At 42.6% G+C, this 18,116-nt stretch overlaps 1 protein-coding gene across 6 annotated transcripts in view; it reads left to right on the plus strand.

Annotated features, from left to right (window-relative positions):
- The window catches only part of erg (ETS transcription factor ERG), a 349,104-nt gene that overhangs the window by 209,200 nt on the left and 121,788 nt on the right, over window positions 1-18,116 (plus strand). The gene's annotated exons all lie outside the window — the stretch shown is intronic.

Consider the following 18,116-nt stretch of genomic DNA (forward strand, 5'->3'; position numbering starts at 1 on the left):
TACTGTAAAAACTGATACAAAATATTTGTTCAGAATTTCTGCCATCTCCATGTTTCCCATTACTAATTCCCCGGTCTCGTCCTCTAAGGGACCAACATTTACTTTCACCACTCTTTTCCTTTTTATATACCTATAGAAACTCTTGCTATCTGTTTTTATATTTCGTACTAGTTTACTTTCATTGTCTATCTTCCCTTTATTCATCATTTTTTTAGTCATTCTTTAGTTGAAAGAACTTCCTGTTCTGTGGACATTCTGATCATTTTCTCTGTGATACTGGTAACAGTGGAAACAATTTTAACTTTACTTGCCCAGTGGAAATTGAGCAGGTCGGCAGTTAAAATTGCCCAAGTGACTTCCACGCCCTCGAGCCATCAGGAGCTGACAGGTTTGTATTTTAACCTGCTCTCGAGGCGCTCAAATCCGGTGGAGACCTTTTTAACATATGCATGTTGGGTCCAGATGACGTCACTCGGACATAACTGCAATTTTTACCAGGAGGTCTGAGCGCAGAAAGGCGCTGAGTTTCCTGCTGGGCCTACCCAGCGATGACGTGGGTTGGAGCCAGGAAAGACAAGTTTAAAATGTTTGTTTTATTTCCTTGTGAGGCCAAGAGGGGCAAAAGTGCTGCCCCACTTCCCCCCACCAGTCACCCCACCCCCCCCGATCGCCCAGCAGCCAATTCTGTGCAGCCAGTCCAGTTCTGACAAAGGGTCATCGACCTGAAACGTTAACTCTGTTTCTCTCTCCACAGATGCTGCCTGACCTGCTGAGTATTTTCAGCATTTTCTGGTTTTAGTCCTGTGCACTTACTTGCTCAGTGGACGAATTTGCGCCACTTCCCGCCGACGTCCTGCCCACAATTGGTGGGAAATCGGCCGGCTTCATGTAAATGAGGCCCGGGACATAAAATACCCTGGGGCCTCTTTTTGGCTGCAGCAGGTAAATGTCAACCTGACATTAAAACATACCCGCCGGAAAACTGGCCCCCAGTTAAAATTGGGGCCAATGTTTCTGTTACTTCTTTCATTAGATTAACATTCCCTCGTCAGTCCAAGTTAGCAAGCACATTATGCAACGGATACAAAAGTAATTAATGGCCGAATTTATACAGTGAACATTATTTAAAAATAAAGATACTCCAAAAAGTGCTTGACTGCCAATGATATCATTTTGAAGTGTAGTCAATGTTGCAATGTGTGTCAACACAGCAGTCAATTTGTGCACAGCAAGGTGCCACAAACAGCGAGATAAATAACCGCTAGTCTGTTTTGATGGTGTTGGTGATGGGATAAATGTTGGTCAGGACAAAAGGAGAAGAAGGTTCAGATGAAAAAAGGCCATGGTACTTCTGAAAAATAAGGACAGTTTGAGGTAGAGAGAAAGGTTGGAGGATAGAGGTGAGAGAAGATTTAACAAGCTTTCTCCTTTATCCTGTCCAGTAATGTGAAGTACTAGCAGAAAGATATATGATTACAAATGTTAACATTGTCCTATTTTAAACCTTTCCAACAACATTTGATACTAGAGTCCTGGTAATACTTAGCTCCAAACAAACAAGGCCAGTTGTGTCAGCATCATTTATATTACAATTGTGCTCCAAGCTTCCTGTGAGGGAGGTTAGAAGTCCTGACCTTAGCGATCATGCTCCCCAAGTCCCCTGACAGTGGTAGTTTTCTTTTCTTCTGTTTGCTGTGTATTGTTCTGTGGAAGTCATTTGTTTTCGAGTTTCTCACTTGCTCTTCCTGCTGTTTTCTTGGGGGTCTGGATGAGGTAGAAAGGATATGAGAGCAGGAAATAGGTTTGCATGGTAACGCTGTATAAAAAAACAACCTGTGACACAAAAATATTCAAGGTCAAAAAAGCTTGAATGGATTCGGAGAGCTGGCCATAGGGATAAAACCTATCTCTTAAAAATGTCTCTGATCATTAGCTAACTTCAAACGATTTTTTATAACCCTTCAAAAGGAAATTCTGTCAAACTAGCCCAAGAGGGAGGTCTTTGAGCAGTGTAAAAATAGTCGAAACCTAGACAGAAAATTCATCATTTTTATCCTCTCAAGCATTCTCTAATGCAATGTTGTGGGTGACCATTTTGCAAATAATTAGTTTGCGTTTTAATGAGCGGTGACATTACTGAGCTACATCAAACAGGAGTCTCCTTCCCACCTTCCAAACCACCCCTCCTGCCCCACCCCCTCAAAGTAATATTTAAAAATAGCAAGCTAATTCATTCTCAGCATCAAGGTGTTTTTGGAAAATAAAATGTAATTTCATCATCATAGGCAGTCCCTCGAAATCGAGAAAGACTTGCTTCCACTCTAAAAGTGAGTTCTTAGGTGACTGAACAGTCCCATACAGGAATTATAGTCTCTGTCACAGGTGGGACAGACAGTGGTTGAAGGAAAGGGTGGGTTCGGAGTTTGGTTTGCTGCACGCTCCTTCCGCTGCCTGCGCTTGCATTCTGCATGCTCTCAGCGACGAGACTCGAGGTGTTCAGCGCCCTCCCGGATACTCTTCCTCCACTTAGGGCGATCTTTGGCCAGGGACTTTTAGGTGTCGGTGGAGATGTTGCATTTTATCAAGGAGGCTTTGAGGGTGTCCTTGAAATGTTTCCTCTGCCCATCTTGGACCCGCTTGCCGTGTAGGAGTTCCGAGTAGATCACTTGCTTTGGGAGTCTTGTATCAGACTTGCAGACAATGTGGCCCGCCCAATGGAGCTGGTCGAGTGTGGTCAGTGCTTCGATGTTGGGGATGTTGGCCTGATCGAGGACACTAATGTTGGTATGTCTGTCCTCCCAGGGTATTTGCAGGATCTTGCGGACACATCGTCGGTGGTATTTCTCCAGCGATTTGAGGTGTCTACATCTCGGAGCCATACAGGAGGGCAGGTATCACTGCAGCCCTGTAGACCATAAACTTGGTGCCAGATTTGAGGGCCTGATCTTCGAAAACTCTCTTCCTCAGGCAGCCAAAGGTTGCGCTGGCGCACTGGAGGCGATGTTGAAGCTCGTTGTCAATGTCTTCCCTTGCTGATAATAGGCTCCCAAGGTTTGGAAAGTGGTCCACGTTGTCCAGGGTTGCGCCGTGGATCTTGATGACTGGGGGGCAGTGCTGTGTGGCAGGGTCAGATTGGTCTTACGGATGTTTAGTGTAAGGCCCATGCTTTAGTACGCCTCAGTGACGATGTTGACTATGACTTGGAGTTCAGTCTCTGAATGTGCGCAGATGCGAGCATCATCTGCATACTGTAGCTCAACGACAGAGGTTGGGGTGATCTTGGACCTCGCCTGGAGATGGCGCAGGTTGAACAGGTTCCCACTGGTTCTATAGTTTAGTTCCACTCCAGCGGGGAGCTTGTTGAGTGTGAGGTGGAGCATGGCAGCCAGGAAGATCGAGAAGAGGGTTGGTGCTATGACGCAGCCCTGCTTGACCCCGGTCTGGACGTGGTTTGGGTCTATGGTGGATCCGCTGGTCAGGATCATGGCTTGCATGTCGGCGTGGAGCAGGCGGAGGATGGTGACAAACTTTTGGGGGCAGTCGAAACAGAGGAGGCCTTTGTAAGGTCAAAGAAGGCCATGCACAAGGGTTGGTGTTGTTCCCTGCATTTCTCTTGCCGTTGTCGCGCGGTGAAGATCATGTCCGTTGTACCCTGTAGTGGATGGAATCCACACTGTGGCTCCGGGAGGAGTATAAATATATACACACAGTTTTTATTGCTCGTTGTATCAATGTAAGAGCACAGTAATGGAAGAGGACTGTTCCATCATCTAGCACACCGTTTGTCAGAACATCTCAATCTCACCATAACAGGAAATATAGAGTTGGCCAATGAGAAGTGGAGATTTTTAAACAAGCCCGAAGAGAAAGGTCAAAGCCAATATTGCCCAAGGCCAGCTAACCAATATTGTATAATACCACCAAGGTTGGAAAGAGTGAAAGCCAAGGGAAACCAAGAGGTTATGGGTTTTAGCAGTCGGTAATTTGTGGGTGGGTTGAGTGAAGTAAGAAGTTGCACTAATTTCAACACCTGGAATGATTTTGAAGAGAAGAAGATGAAACCAGTGGCAGAACCATGGCAAATTGGTCCACCGGCCCGGCCCCACTTGTGTTATTACCAGTGAGCCGCAGGTCCCAGAGGCAGCTCGTCCTTTGGGGTGGGGGGGGAGCGGCGGGAGGGGGTGCGTATGGATGCAGCAAGATGATCGAAGGTGAATGAGGAGGGAGCGGGTGGTGGCTGGCAGCAGGCCATAGTTTTAATGTGGAGCTGGCTGCCTATTTTTAGAAACACTCTATGGTGGCGGCTCTTTATACGTTCTGCTGGTTGGGCTGCATAGTGCTGGTAATCCTGAATGCATTAGCCCTGGCAGTGCATTTGGTTTGCAGTTTAAACTGCACTGCCCTCTCCCAAATAAAGCCCGAGGCCTGTTCCATATTGGATCGTCCCTGTGCCCAGTTCATGCTGGCAGACTGACGCAAACCAATTTCTAAGCCATTGCCCAATTTGTTGGGAATATTTGATACTTTGACATGACGCTTTCTTTCATTTATTTAAGTCAAAGCCAGAATCAAAAAATTTTACTTAAAGATTCTCGAGTCTCAAGTTAGCTGACTGTAGGTTAGTTTGTATTGAGTTGCAGAATGATCAGCCATGATCATATTGAATGGTGGTGCAGGCTCGAAGGGCTGAATGGCCTACTCCTGCACCTATTTTCTATGTTTCTATGTTTCCATGAATAAACATTTGGTTACTGCGAATAATTGATTTTATTGTTCAGTGGAATCTGTGAAAATTACATTCTTCGAGAAAAAAACATTTTTGACATAAATATTTAGGATTTACGATCTGTCAGTGTTAAAGATTTTACTGGGATGTCAGTCAAATCAGTAGCTGTAGAACTCGCCCATGATCACAGTAAAACAAAAACGCTCCCTCTCTAGGATAGTCAACAGACATTGAAAACCTGGACATATGTTCTTATATTCTTATGTTTATCTCCCAGTGTAAGTTGAATTACTTATGTCCCAAAGTGTGGCTAATTATTGATGAATTATCAATTGCCGATTAGAACTATTCTGTCCTCCTGCTTCTTTAACATAGATCATTAAAAATTTAACACTGTTGTGTAAATAATCTAATGCACAATAACTGACATTATCAGTGCATGGAAGGCTGTACGCTTTTAAAGATTCTACAAAACACAAGAGAAGATCAAGTTGCTTACGCACCCAACCAAGGTCTTAAACTCTGTTACACCCATGAACAAATTTTGTAGCGTTATTTTCACAGTCTCAGTCGGAAACCGTACTTACAGGAAGTACAGATCATAGAGAGGGCCACAATATGTAGCCCCGATTCTCTCACCCGGACTCTCTATGAAAATAGCTCTTCCCTGCGGGTCTGGGATTGTGGAGTTACTTTCTATATATACACACACACTCACACACTTATATATATATACACATTCACACACACACACACACCACACATACAAACACACACACACACTTTTACACCACACACACACACACTCATTCTCACACATACTCATTCTCACGCACACACACACACACACACACACACATTCTCACACACACACACACACACACTCACATAACCCCCCCCCTCCCCCCGCACACACACACACACAATACAATTTAAACTCATCCAAGTATATCTCATTTCCAATTTCAATTTCCTGAGAGTACATATTTCAAGACGTGTGATGTGTAAAGATTTTCAGGCAAGGATTGGGTGGTAGAGTCCACCATAGTGATGTAGTTCTTTTGAGCTTGTTGCAAGGTTCTTTATAGCCCAGCATTGAAGAAAGTTTATAAAAGTTGCAAGCAAAATTGATAGATACAGCAACTTTCGTCAGTTCAGCTCTTGCTTAAAGACTTCTAATTTGTAACCTTGCGGACTGCTTCAGAAGAGTGGCTTAACTGAAGCATGGTCTGACATTGTGAAGGGAATGTCCCTAACTTACTCAAACTGATATGAAACAATACTTACTGAAGTCTGTAAGGCAGACTGGTCAGAGTCTGTCTTTAGTTTCACATGAACTTTTACATGATCTTCGAGCAACATCTTGGAGAAGGAAAAAGGAAGGCACCAAAAAGGGAAAGGTGGGTGAAATGGAGAGTTGGGTGAACTGCTGTGGCATTTGTAGCTTCCTCAAATCATACATGTGCTATCTGCAGGGAAGCACACAACACACAACTTGTAAGGTGGCTGCAGGTTCCGGCAACCTCTGACCTGTGGTCAGGTGACCTACAGGCGACCACAGTGTGGGGCTACAGACAATACAATTCTCCCTCCTTAATGAAGAAGTTATTATAACAAACAATCATCATACATAACTTGCATGGTTATACATAACAAAGGATATTGTCTTATCTTGCCATATTTACAAATCAAGCTTAACCACTTGTTTTCTGTTTCGAAGAGGATACCTTCGCTCTCGAACAGAACCTGCCAAACATGCTGTTGAATTTAAACTCATTTGAGGCTGATCCTGAGGGAAGTTTTCCTCCAAGGGATGCCTTTGATTTCCATTTGAACTCTCTCTAACTTCAGACTGTTTATTTTTCTGCCTCGGACTCAGTCTTAAATTCTGACTTTCTCTTGGATTTGTTTCCAGTACATTGGATGTAGGATATGCTATTGGTGTATCAAAACTATCTGATGAGTCAGAAATAATTGAATCACTCACACTCTCAACTACTTCCATGTCTGTGGGTAAAATATGATCAATATGAACAAACCTAACCTGTCCATTATCAAACATCTTGACCAAATAGGTGCGAGGACCACATATCCTCACCACTCTTCCTGGTAACCACTTTAACCATTTATGGTGATGGTTCTTCACTCTCACCTTCTGATTTAGTTTCACACTTCTCTCTTTTACTCTACCTTTATCATGATTCTCTTTCTGTCTTAATTGTGTCTCTCCTATGGACTGTGCCAAATTTGGTTTTAACAACGAGAATCTGGTTCGTGGCTGTCATTTGAGAAATAACTCTGCTGGTGTTCTACCAGTAGTTCTGTGAGGAGTATTATATGTTATTAGAAAATTAGCCAATTTGTGGTCCAATGACAACTGTCGTTTCTTTGGATTTGGATCCAACATTTGTTTGATGAAGGCATATTTTACAACTTGTACAGTGTGCTCTGCTGCACCATTCGAAGCAGGGTGGTACGGTGGAACCTTGATATGTTTCACACCATTTTTGCTCGTGAACTGTGCAAATTCCTTTGACCGAAATTGTGGTCCGTTATCTGAAACAATTTCTTCTGGGGGGCCAAATAAAGAAAATAATCTTCGCAAAATGTCTAATGTTTTACTTGTTGTTATTTTCCACATTGGAAACACCTCGACCCACTTCAAATGGTTATCAAATGGTTATCAATCACAATGAACAACTGTTGTCCTTCTAACTCAGCAAAATCAATATATAGCCTTTGCCACACCCTGGAAGGCCATTTCCATGGCTGTAATGGTACTGATGGTGGTTGCTTGCTTACTGATTGACATGTCGTACACTGACTTTGATGCACTCTATATCTTTATCAAGACTTGGTCTTTTGAGTTCTTTCTTAACTTTCTCTTTGAGTGCATATGGTACGGAACGTGGCTTGCAGTAAACCGATCTAGCATCCTTCTGTACCCTGACACTCACCTTGAAGCCTTGGATTGGACTGCCCGTTTTGCAGAACATCTTTGGATAATTCTTGATGACATCATCCTTTGACGCAAATCTCGTTTCAACATAAAAAATTTCACTCCAATCCAGCTTCAGTGATCCCAACCAATTTCTTCTTAGTAAGGCAGGCTTGTCTCCTGCCACTACTATTAGAGGCAAGCTCTGAACTTGATCCTTGTATTTCACTGGTATGGTGATACGACCTACCACAGGAATGTTTTCTCCCGAGTAGTCTCGCAGCTCCATCTTGGCTTTTTCCAATGGGAAAACCCACAATTTGTCACGGTATAGTGACTCCGGTACTGCACTCACGGATGTACCAGTGTCAATTTCCATGGGTATCTTGAATCCTGCAACATCTATGTGGATTATGATACTTTTCGAATCGCCATCCGTTAACCTCGTGCTCCTGATGAATTTTAACTCTAACACCTCCTCGTCCTGTTGTTGTTCTTCCATGCTATGTAGTCTCTGGGGATTTCTACTCATAGCTTTGAAAGCTGATTTACCCTTCAGTCGGCATGCCTTCACAAGATGCCCAGTTTTCCTGCAGATGAAATACTCTGCCTTCACATTTGAACAATTTTGAGCAATGTGCTGTCTCAGGCACCGATAGCAGGAGTCCATGCTCCATTCCCATTTCCAGTTTCTGAGACTTTGGGGCCCCACCGCCTTTTACTTTGAACCTGCAGGCGGTTCACCTCAGTTGTCTGATAACTGAAATTAGTATGAAATTCTTGGGAATATTGGTCGGCCATTCTCATCGACCTAGCTGTCTAACAAGCTAAATCAAAAGTCAAGTTAGGCATCATCAATAACTTTCTTCTGATCGCATCATTTTTCATCCCACAAACAAAGCGGTCTCGCAATGCTCGGTTCTGAAATCTCCGAACTTACAGTGAATAGATAGCTTTTTTAATGCTACAATGTATTCACTGATATTTTCTTCGGCTTTCTGATTTCGTATTCCGAAATGATAACTTGCAGCAATATCTAACGAAACGAAGCTGTAATGTTGCTCTAGCTTAGTTAGAATCTGTTTCAGCATTGTAAGCTTTGGCTTGTCTGGCATAAGCAAATTTATCAGCGTTTCATACAACTCGGGCCCAGCCTCAGTTTAGAATATTGCTCTTTTTCGTTCCAACACCGCCCGGTTATTGTCTTCATTATGGGGAATTTCGATGATATTATTTGCAGTGAAAAACATTTCTAGCCTATCCACATATGCTCTGAAACTTTCACGGTCGCGTTGAAATGCCCCCAAATGCCCTATAACTCCCATAGAGGCAGCCATTTTGACTCTGGCAGTTTAACCAAGTGTGCTCGTAATTTACCTCGGATTTGTAGCTGTTTCCAAAAACAGAGAAGCTCCCAAAGTCTCTCTGTTGGCTGGCTGAATCCTTCACCAACAAAAATTTCAGCTTTGTATTATCCGATTACATCCCTTTCCCATCGCCAAATGTGATATCTTCAGGGAAGCACAAAACACACAACTTGTAAGATGGCTGCAGGTTCCGGCAACCTCTGCCCTGCTGGTCAGGTGACCTGCTCTTTATTAAACAGCACTAGCTGCAGTAACACAGGCATCCACAGTGTGGAGCTACAGACATTACAGTACAGTAATCTGCTTTTCCCATGGACCCAGCAGGTAGTCCTCTTAACATAGAGTTCCTGGTCAGGGGGACTCTTCCTCCACACTGACACCTTGGGAAGTGCTGCCTTTGTGTCGGATGAGCTCTTCCTCCCTCGCTTTCAGGATTTTCGGGGACATGAACTCTAACATCAGGCCAACCCTCCTCAGCTGCAGGGAAGCTGGACTTCACCATGTCTGCTTCTTGTGTCATCATGCCCATGTGCAGCTGATACAGGAGGAGGTTCCTGAAGCTGCCTTTAACAGATGAACTGAGCAAGCTGATAGGCTTTTGGAGCACTGAGTGCATGGGATCATGTCATGTGTAAATTGGCTGATGCGTTTGCCTACATAGCAACAGTGACCATATTTCAAAATAATCCTGAAGATGCGATAATGCGCTATCTAAAACAGCTTTTTTACTTTAGGAACATCGGAGCAAGAGTTGACCATTCAGCTCCTCCAGCTTACTACCTGCAAAGTTTTGATCCATGCGGTATTGATGCCTTTGAAAGAAAGAAAGACTTGGATTTATATAGCGCCTTTCTTGACCACGGGATGTCTCAAAGTGCTTTACAACCAATGGAGTACTTTTGGAGTGTAGTCACTGTTGTAATGTGGTAAAGGCAGCAGCCAATTTGCGCACAGCAAGCTCCCACAAACAGCAATGTGATAATGACCAGATAATCTGTTTTTTGTTATGTTGATTGAGGAATCAATATCGGCCAGGACACCAGGGATAACTCCCCTGCTCTTCTTCCAAATAGTGCCATGGGATCTTTTACATCCACCCAAGAGAGCAGACAATGCCTCGGTTTAATGTCTCATCCGAAAGATGGCATCTCTGACAGTGCAGCACTCCCTCAGCACTGCATTGGAGTGTCAGCCTAGATTTATCTGCTCAAGTTCCTGGAATGGTATTGAACCCACAACCTTTTGATTCAGAGGCAAGTGTGCTACCCACTGAGCCACAGCTGACACATTGATGTATTTCCATCACAGAAGAAGAAAATGGAGTGTCATGGAAGTTATAATGTTAAACCACCAAGCTCATTGTCTACATGGGCTGTAGTAATACCCGCCCTCCTGTATGGATCTGAGGCATGGACGATGTATAGAAGGCACCTCAAGTCGCTGGACTACATGGGCTGTAGTAATACCCGCCCTCCTGTATGGATCTGAGGCATGGATGATGTATAGAAGGCACCTCAAGTCGCTGGACTACATGGGCTGTAGTAATAACCGCCCTCCTGTATGGATCTGAGGCATGGATGATGTATAGAAGGCACCTCAAGTCGCTGGACTACATGGGCTGTAGTAATACCCGCCCTCCTGTATGGATCTGAGGCATGGATGATGTATAGAAGGCACCTCAAGTCGCTGGACTACATGGGCTGTAGTAATACCCACCCTCCTGTATGGATCTGAGGCATGGACGATGTATAGAAGGCATCTCAAGTCACTGGTGATATATCACCAACGATGTCTCCACAAGATCCTGCAAATCCCCTGGGAGGACAGGCGCACCAACATCAGTGTCCTCATCCAGGCTAACATCCCCAGTATTGAAGCACTGACCACACTCGATCAGCTTCGCTGGACAGGCCACATTGTTCACATGCCAGATATGAGACTCCCTAAGCAAATGCTTTATGCGGAGCTCCTTCGTGGTAAATGAGCCAAAGGTGGGCAGCGGAAGCGTTACAAGGACATCCTCAAAGCCTCCCTGGTAAAGTGCGACATCACCACTGACACCTGGGAGACCCTGACCGAAGACCGCCCGAGGTAGAGAAAGTGCATCCGGGAGGGCGTTGAGTTCTTCGAGTTTCATCGCAAAGAGCGTGAAGAGGTCAGGCGCAGACAGCGGAAGGAGCGCGCGGCAAACCAGCCCCACCCACCCCTTCCCTCGATGAATGTCTGTCCCACCTGTGACAGGGTCTGTGGCTCTCGTATTGGACTGTTCAGCCACCAGAGACCTCACTTTGGGAGTGGAAGCAAGTCTTCCTCGATTCTGAGGGTCTGCCTATGATAATGAGTTAAACCTGCCTTGAATCAACATGGTGTGACAGGAAAAATAAGTAATGTAGCCTAATGTAAACACATTTTGTATTGGAAGAGATGTGGTGTGTTTGGATGGATGATGTGATAAAGCTTTTGGCCGATAGTTCATACTATCTGGAACTCCCTCTCTCAACGGCTCTGGCTCTCCAACCCTTCTCCGCTTTAAAAACCTTCTTTCGAACTAAGTTCTCTGTCGCCCCTCCTAATCGCTCCCTTACTGGCTGAGTGTCATTGTCTTTATGCGTGTTTATGACGTGCCTTTGTTTCTTTATGTTAAATGTACAAGTTGCTGTTAATATTTGTTAACACCCTTCCCCCAGGGTTCAGATGACACACAAGGCATAGCAGGAAGAATCCTATTGCTAAAGGTCTATAGTAATCTGAAGTAAAATCTCCATTAAAAAAAAGAATGAGAAACTAGGTGAAGGATTCAGCCTAGGCTGAAAAGCTTAGGTTAGAAGGCAAATTAGATTGTGATTTGGTGTCACAAAGCTTGGGTTTCTAAAAGCCTGTAGGTTGTAAAAGGAAACAAGGACTGAGGGAGGTAAGGAGTTTTATAGTTTCAAGGCTCTGGGAGAGAAAGAGTAGGAGACTATATGTACATTGAGTCTTGATTTCAACACAGCACACACATTTTCTCGGAAGTGTTTATTGACCATATTACAGGAGTATTTTCTTTGTGAAATAGTTGGGTAATACATATCTTTGCTTCAGAAAGGAGAACACTCAGTCATTTCCACATTGGTAACACAGCCCCCACCACTTAAATCGGGCAATCGTTTAAAACAGGCATATATTGCTAACCAGTTTCCAGTACCATTATTGTCAATTACAACTCGAAGCGTGTTAATTGTGGGCAGAACAGGTGTTCTCTGAGTGGTTTAAGGTGTACTTCTAAGTAAATTACATAACAAAAACCCAACCAAATAGTTCGGCTACAACTAATCCAGCCAGCTTTTTATAAGAGACAATTTTTATCTTTGGTATTTGTTTGACATCTGCTACCCCTGTCAAGCCTCAGTATCCCAGATCCTCTGCTACAGCTACTGCCCCTGCTGTTCTTACAGCAAAGAAGCAATACTGATTAAATCATTGTGCTTCTTTGGTGCAAAGTACCAATGGCACTATGCACAGGTTCTCTTGAAGGGATTTGTCTTTGTCCATTTCAAGGTTTAATTAGTATCAGAACTTTTTGAATATGTAAACCGTCCAACGCAGATCGTGGGCAAATCACGTTAGCACCAACTATAAGAGGTGGGAACGATAATGGACACAAATGACAGGATGATGCTTTTTGAAGTGCAGGTAATTCATTCTGCGTTTGTAAACTGGTCATACACTGTTTCAAACACTTTCCTCTCAACAAATGTTTTACCCATGATGTCTCTACATCAACACGTTCCTTCTATATTCAAGTTCCCAATTGCACAATGCTAGCGAGGAGATCTCAATCCCACCAGAACACAATCAACTTTTTTTTCATTCATTCACGGGATGTGGGCGATGCTGGAAAGGCCAGCATTTATTTCCCATCCCTAACAGCCCTGGAGAAGATGCTGGTGAGCTGCCTTCTTGAATCGCTACAGTCCCATGTGGTGAAGGTGATCCCACAGTGCTGTTATGGAGGGAGTTCCACGATTCTGACCTAGCAACGATGAAGGAACGGCGATATATTTCCAAGTCAGGATGGTGTGTGATTTGGAGGGGAACTTGGAGATGATGGTGCTCCCATGCGTCTGCTGCCCTTGTCCTTCTAGATGGTAGAGATCGCGGGTTTGGTAGGCGCTGTTAAAATGCTGTTGAACTGGCACTCCTTCAATGGAGAACAACACAAGCAGTCTTTCTAACATATATATCTCAGCCTGAAGGAGGACACCCTCTGGCATTTTTTTGGGGGGTTGTGGTCTATCCAAACTGAGATCTTAAGCAAAAAGTAACAATTGCAATGTGGACAAAGGTCAACAGTGCAGTTGGACGCAGTGCAATAATTGGCATCCTGTCTTCTCAAGAACAAAGGATTTGGGCTTGATCATTGATTGAATGTTTCCAATCAATTTGAAGCAGTTATCAACAAAACTAGTCAATTATTTTGGTGCATCTAGACGGCATTTAACTATAATTGAAACTAGTTACCCTAACCTTAAGTAGATCATTGGTGAGCCCACAATTAGAATATTGTGTTCAGATTTCAGTACTTTATTTTCAAAAAGTAATTGAGGAGGATTTAGAGAATGATAAGAATGATTCTACGTGGAGAGAATCGCAGAGCTGATTACTTTTATTGGAGAGAAAAAGACTGAAGAGGAACATTATCCCAATCTTTAAATGTTGGCAGGCATAGATGACTTAGATGTAAGCAACCTTTTGACTGTCAGTGCAGTAACAGAACAAGAGGACATGGGTTAATAACTTCAAAGCAAGACTAGAGATTAGAATAATTTACAGAACAAAATCCCAAACAATAGCCGTTGATGTGGTGTTGATTAACTCCTATCAAGAATTGGATGAACATCTGCTTGGGAACAGAATTGAAGGTTATAGGTATAATAATAGATTGAAATGGAATATGATAGATCCTACAATTCTGGAGTCTGGATGGGGTGGGAGATGTGATCTTTGGAGAGAATCCAGGCAGTGTTCAATTTTGAATATATTGGAATGGATAAATAATCTGTAGCTTTGCTTGATTACATTTGGGCAGATAATATTCACGCAGAAGAATTCCTCCAAAGAATAAATGAATGCAGGTAGAGTGCATGATGGGGCAGGTTGGAAGATACAGGCTTGATGGTCCAGCCTTTGCTCATTCCCGGCATTATGTATGGAGAGGTTTTTAATTGGTGCAGCATTAGTTGCTTCAGCAAGGAGTCTTTTCCTTATGTCTAAACTGTGAGGGAAAATAAATCTTAAAATCTCAAATCTCTTGTTCATTTTTTAATTATACAAATGTGTTTTTGAAAACTTTTCAAAAGCACGTCTACATCATAAGTTGGATCTTATAAATGATATTGGAGCACCTCCGCGATAAAGAAGGAACTGTAGGGATGTAATTATAACCGTCTCCTTGAGCTTATGTGCAGAAGACCTGAGTTGGCCTGTGCACTGATAGTGTTGTGAGACAAAGTTACTTCAGTATCGAAGATAACTGATACTTAATCGTTGTAGTTCAAAGTATTGCATTGGATGCCCTCGACCCCAGGGCATCACATGGTAATTCGTCTGACAACAGAAGATATGAAGCAGGATTAAAGCTACACTCTTTGCTGTCGTAATAGTGGGCCAGTGATGAAGGGACTATTCAGCACATGTTGTCACGGCCCAAAGAACCTTTAAGGTTCTCGCAATTTCCTAAAGACAATGAATTCCTCTTGAAGTATAGTCACAGTAAAGTTCTACAAGCAACAAATGAGTTGAATGACCAATTAATCTTGCTAGGTATTGTGGGAAACAGTGGCAGCCATTGGTGGAGTAATGTGATTGTTTGATAAGCAAGAGGAGGTAGCTTACACCTGCTCTAAGTATACTGAGATTGGAGCCAGAGCTATGAGGGAACCAACAGGTATTACTATGTAACCTGAAACCTATCGAATCGCTTCCTTTACTGGTATTGGCCCAGAGCCCTGTCAATCAAACCCAGAATGATCGTGTGACTTAAGAAAGCAAGAAAACAAAATGATCAAGTGATTATCATTGATTACTGTTGGCCTATATAAATTCTGTATACTACCTATAAATTATAGTCAGTAATCTAATTGAGGAGTCATTTGATGAATATTTTATTGTTTTCCTCTCTACCACAGGCTGCCACAGGCTGTGTAACCACTCCTGGCCAAGAGGGTAGCTTCAGAAGCTTGTGTCTGGGCTTCTCTTGAAGCAGTTGCTAAAAGGCACTCAAGATCAACTTGGCCTGGGATTCCCTCCAGTTCTCAATCCCTACCTTTGAGGGAGTACTTGACCTTTGCTCAGCACCTCCCTGATAGTATATTCCACATCATTCAGACCTGTGCCCTATTACTCAGGGACACGGCATACTGGGGTACAATGCATTCAGCCATGGTTGCCAACCCAATGTGGCATTCTTACATTCCGTTTACTCACATGAAAGCAAAAAGTTAATATGTTTCAAATTTCCACAGTAGAAAAATAGCTTAACCTCACTTCCAATATCAGTGTCCTGCAATTTAACTCCAGAAAGAATAGCCATATAAAAGAGCATGATTCATAATACTGGTCTGTTCTCTTTCACAGTGGGGGATCTTGCTGTTTTATTGTTAATAGGAACACTGATGGAAAGAACAGGCAGCTTGAATGAACTTGGCCACAGGTTGGCTGTTGAATTTGGTAAACAATGTTCCACAACAGATTTTCCATCCCAGCCTACTTGTTGAAAACGAGGTGGGAATTAAGTGTAATGTTTCACACTCTTTTAGAGCAGAAATAAATATTTAACTTAGCAGTTTACTGATGCAGAATGAGAGCGTGTCATGTACAAGAATGTATGAATGCAAAAAAGTGCTCAGTCTCGGTAGACACTCCACCGTTGTGTTCTACATTCTCTGTCACCATAAGTTCATGGATAAGACTTGCATGGATATCACTATCAATTCTCTCCTACCCTGACACCAAACTGTTGGACTGAGGAATCTGACAATTGCTTTTAGAATACGTCAAAAGCACGTTATTAGTCTGCCTTTTTAAAAATTCATTCACAGGATGTGGACATCGTTGGCAAGGGCAGCATTTATCGCCCATCCGTAATTGTCCTCGAAATACAACTATGTGGCTTGTTAGGCCTTATCAGAGGACAGTTCAGAGTCAACCACATTGCCGTGAGCCTGGAGTCATATATAGGCCAGACCAGGTCAGGGCGTCAGATTTCCTTCATTAAAGGACATTAGTGAACCAGATGGGTTTTTGCTACAATCCAGTAGTTTTATGGTCACCATTACTGATACTAGCTTTTTTATTCCAGATTTCTCCCTGTTGGGTCATTGCATGTTAAACAATTCTAAGTTGTTTTCAACTTTTGTTGAAAAATGTTTGGAAAACATTTTTTTCCATGTTTCCACAATACAAGGATGTAGTATAATTTGCACAGAAGCACAGTGCTGGGTCATAAAAACAACAGTACATTGCAAGCTCTTCCTGTCATCACCATATCAATCATATGCTATTATTTTGGTTATTTTCCTTCCTCAGAGACAAAGACAGTGAATTTCTAAGTTATGTTTAACTCAAGATTTCCAGAGCTTTCTTTTTATTACTTTCCCTACTTCTCTGAGGTTTTGCACCTAGAAATTCTCAAAACATTTTCCATCTATTTCCCTCCTGTTATTCAAAAGTCCGATTAACTTGAGGAGTAAATATGTGCTGTATTCTGTGTCACCATGCTGTGGGTTTGGAGCCAGAACAATGCAAAATATGCAGCAAAACTGCAGCCAATCAGCAACTATTTGGGATCTGGATATTTGATTTACCAGCAAATAGTCTCAAACCAAAATAAGAAAGAAAGAAAGAACTCACAATTATTTGGCAAGATTCATGTCCTCAGGATGTTCTAGAGCTCTTTACAGCCAATGAAGTATTTTTGAAGTGTAGTCACTGTTGTTATGCAGGCAACATAATTTGTGCATAGCTCAGTCCTCAAACAAAAATATGATAAATGACTAGTTAATCTGTTTATTTTGTTGTTGATAAAAGGTTAATGATGGCAGACAGGGTCTCGGTTTAACGTCTCATCCAAAAGACGGCGTCTCCGACAGTTATTTTCTCAAGTCTTTGGAGTGGGGCTTGAATTTACAACCTTCTCACTGAGCAAGGCTAACACCTAGCATTCTATTTATGTTTGCAAAAGCTGACATGCGTAATATGACTAATAGGGCCAGTGGTTTGTCACATGGTGACTTCCCATGACCAATCCGACCAATATTCACGCTTAATGTATGTAGTGCAATTTCTGTGGCGAAGTACTATAGTTTCACGTAGAACGTCTAGCAACCTATGAAAATGCTCTGGGATCAAATCTATTGCCCGAATGATACTTTTAATGATTGTTCTGTTACTACACTGTATTTCATGATGCATCCTTCATTGTATAATCAGATTTGTTAAATTAGCACCAATATATATATATATCACTTTACATTTCTTAAAATGAAGTGCTATTTACTGCTATAAAACATATAATTTACAGAAACAGGTAATAAGGCAATGCACTCCCATTTTCTTTTGTTTTATTGTGTATTATAATTTTACAGATAATTTCCTGTTGGTGTTGCTGGCTGAGCAAGAAGGCGATATCTAATCCTGAACTAATAGTGATTGCTAACATTCTCCAATGGGCCTTACCACATGTTTATGGGAGACAGGGGAGGTTATCAAAGAGTTTTTCTTATGTTTCTTTCTCCTGCTCCTTAGCTACCTCCCTACCCTCATGCCACACACCATTCCTCAGACTTGGAGAGTGACAAGGAGACCACACCCTAGCTCATGTCAAATGCCACACTGTTCCTGGTCTCTAAAAGGTGTCTAGAGTCTAGATTGACTTCCCCGATTTTTCTCTCCTGATATATATAGTGCAATAGTACATGTTTCCCATCTTGTATATAGCGCAATAGAATAGTAGGATGTGGGCTGCAATGATGCCAAACATAGCGAGTTTCTGAACTCAACTGAGCTATCTTTGGGAAAAGCAGAGATGACGGAGAAAAATCAGTGA

The sequence above is a fragment of the Pristiophorus japonicus genome, chromosome 11, assembly GCF_044704955.1.
Source record: "Pristiophorus japonicus isolate sPriJap1 chromosome 11, sPriJap1.hap1, whole genome shotgun sequence".
Classification (NCBI taxonomy): Eukaryota; Metazoa; Chordata; class Chondrichthyes; family Pristiophoridae; genus Pristiophorus; species Pristiophorus japonicus.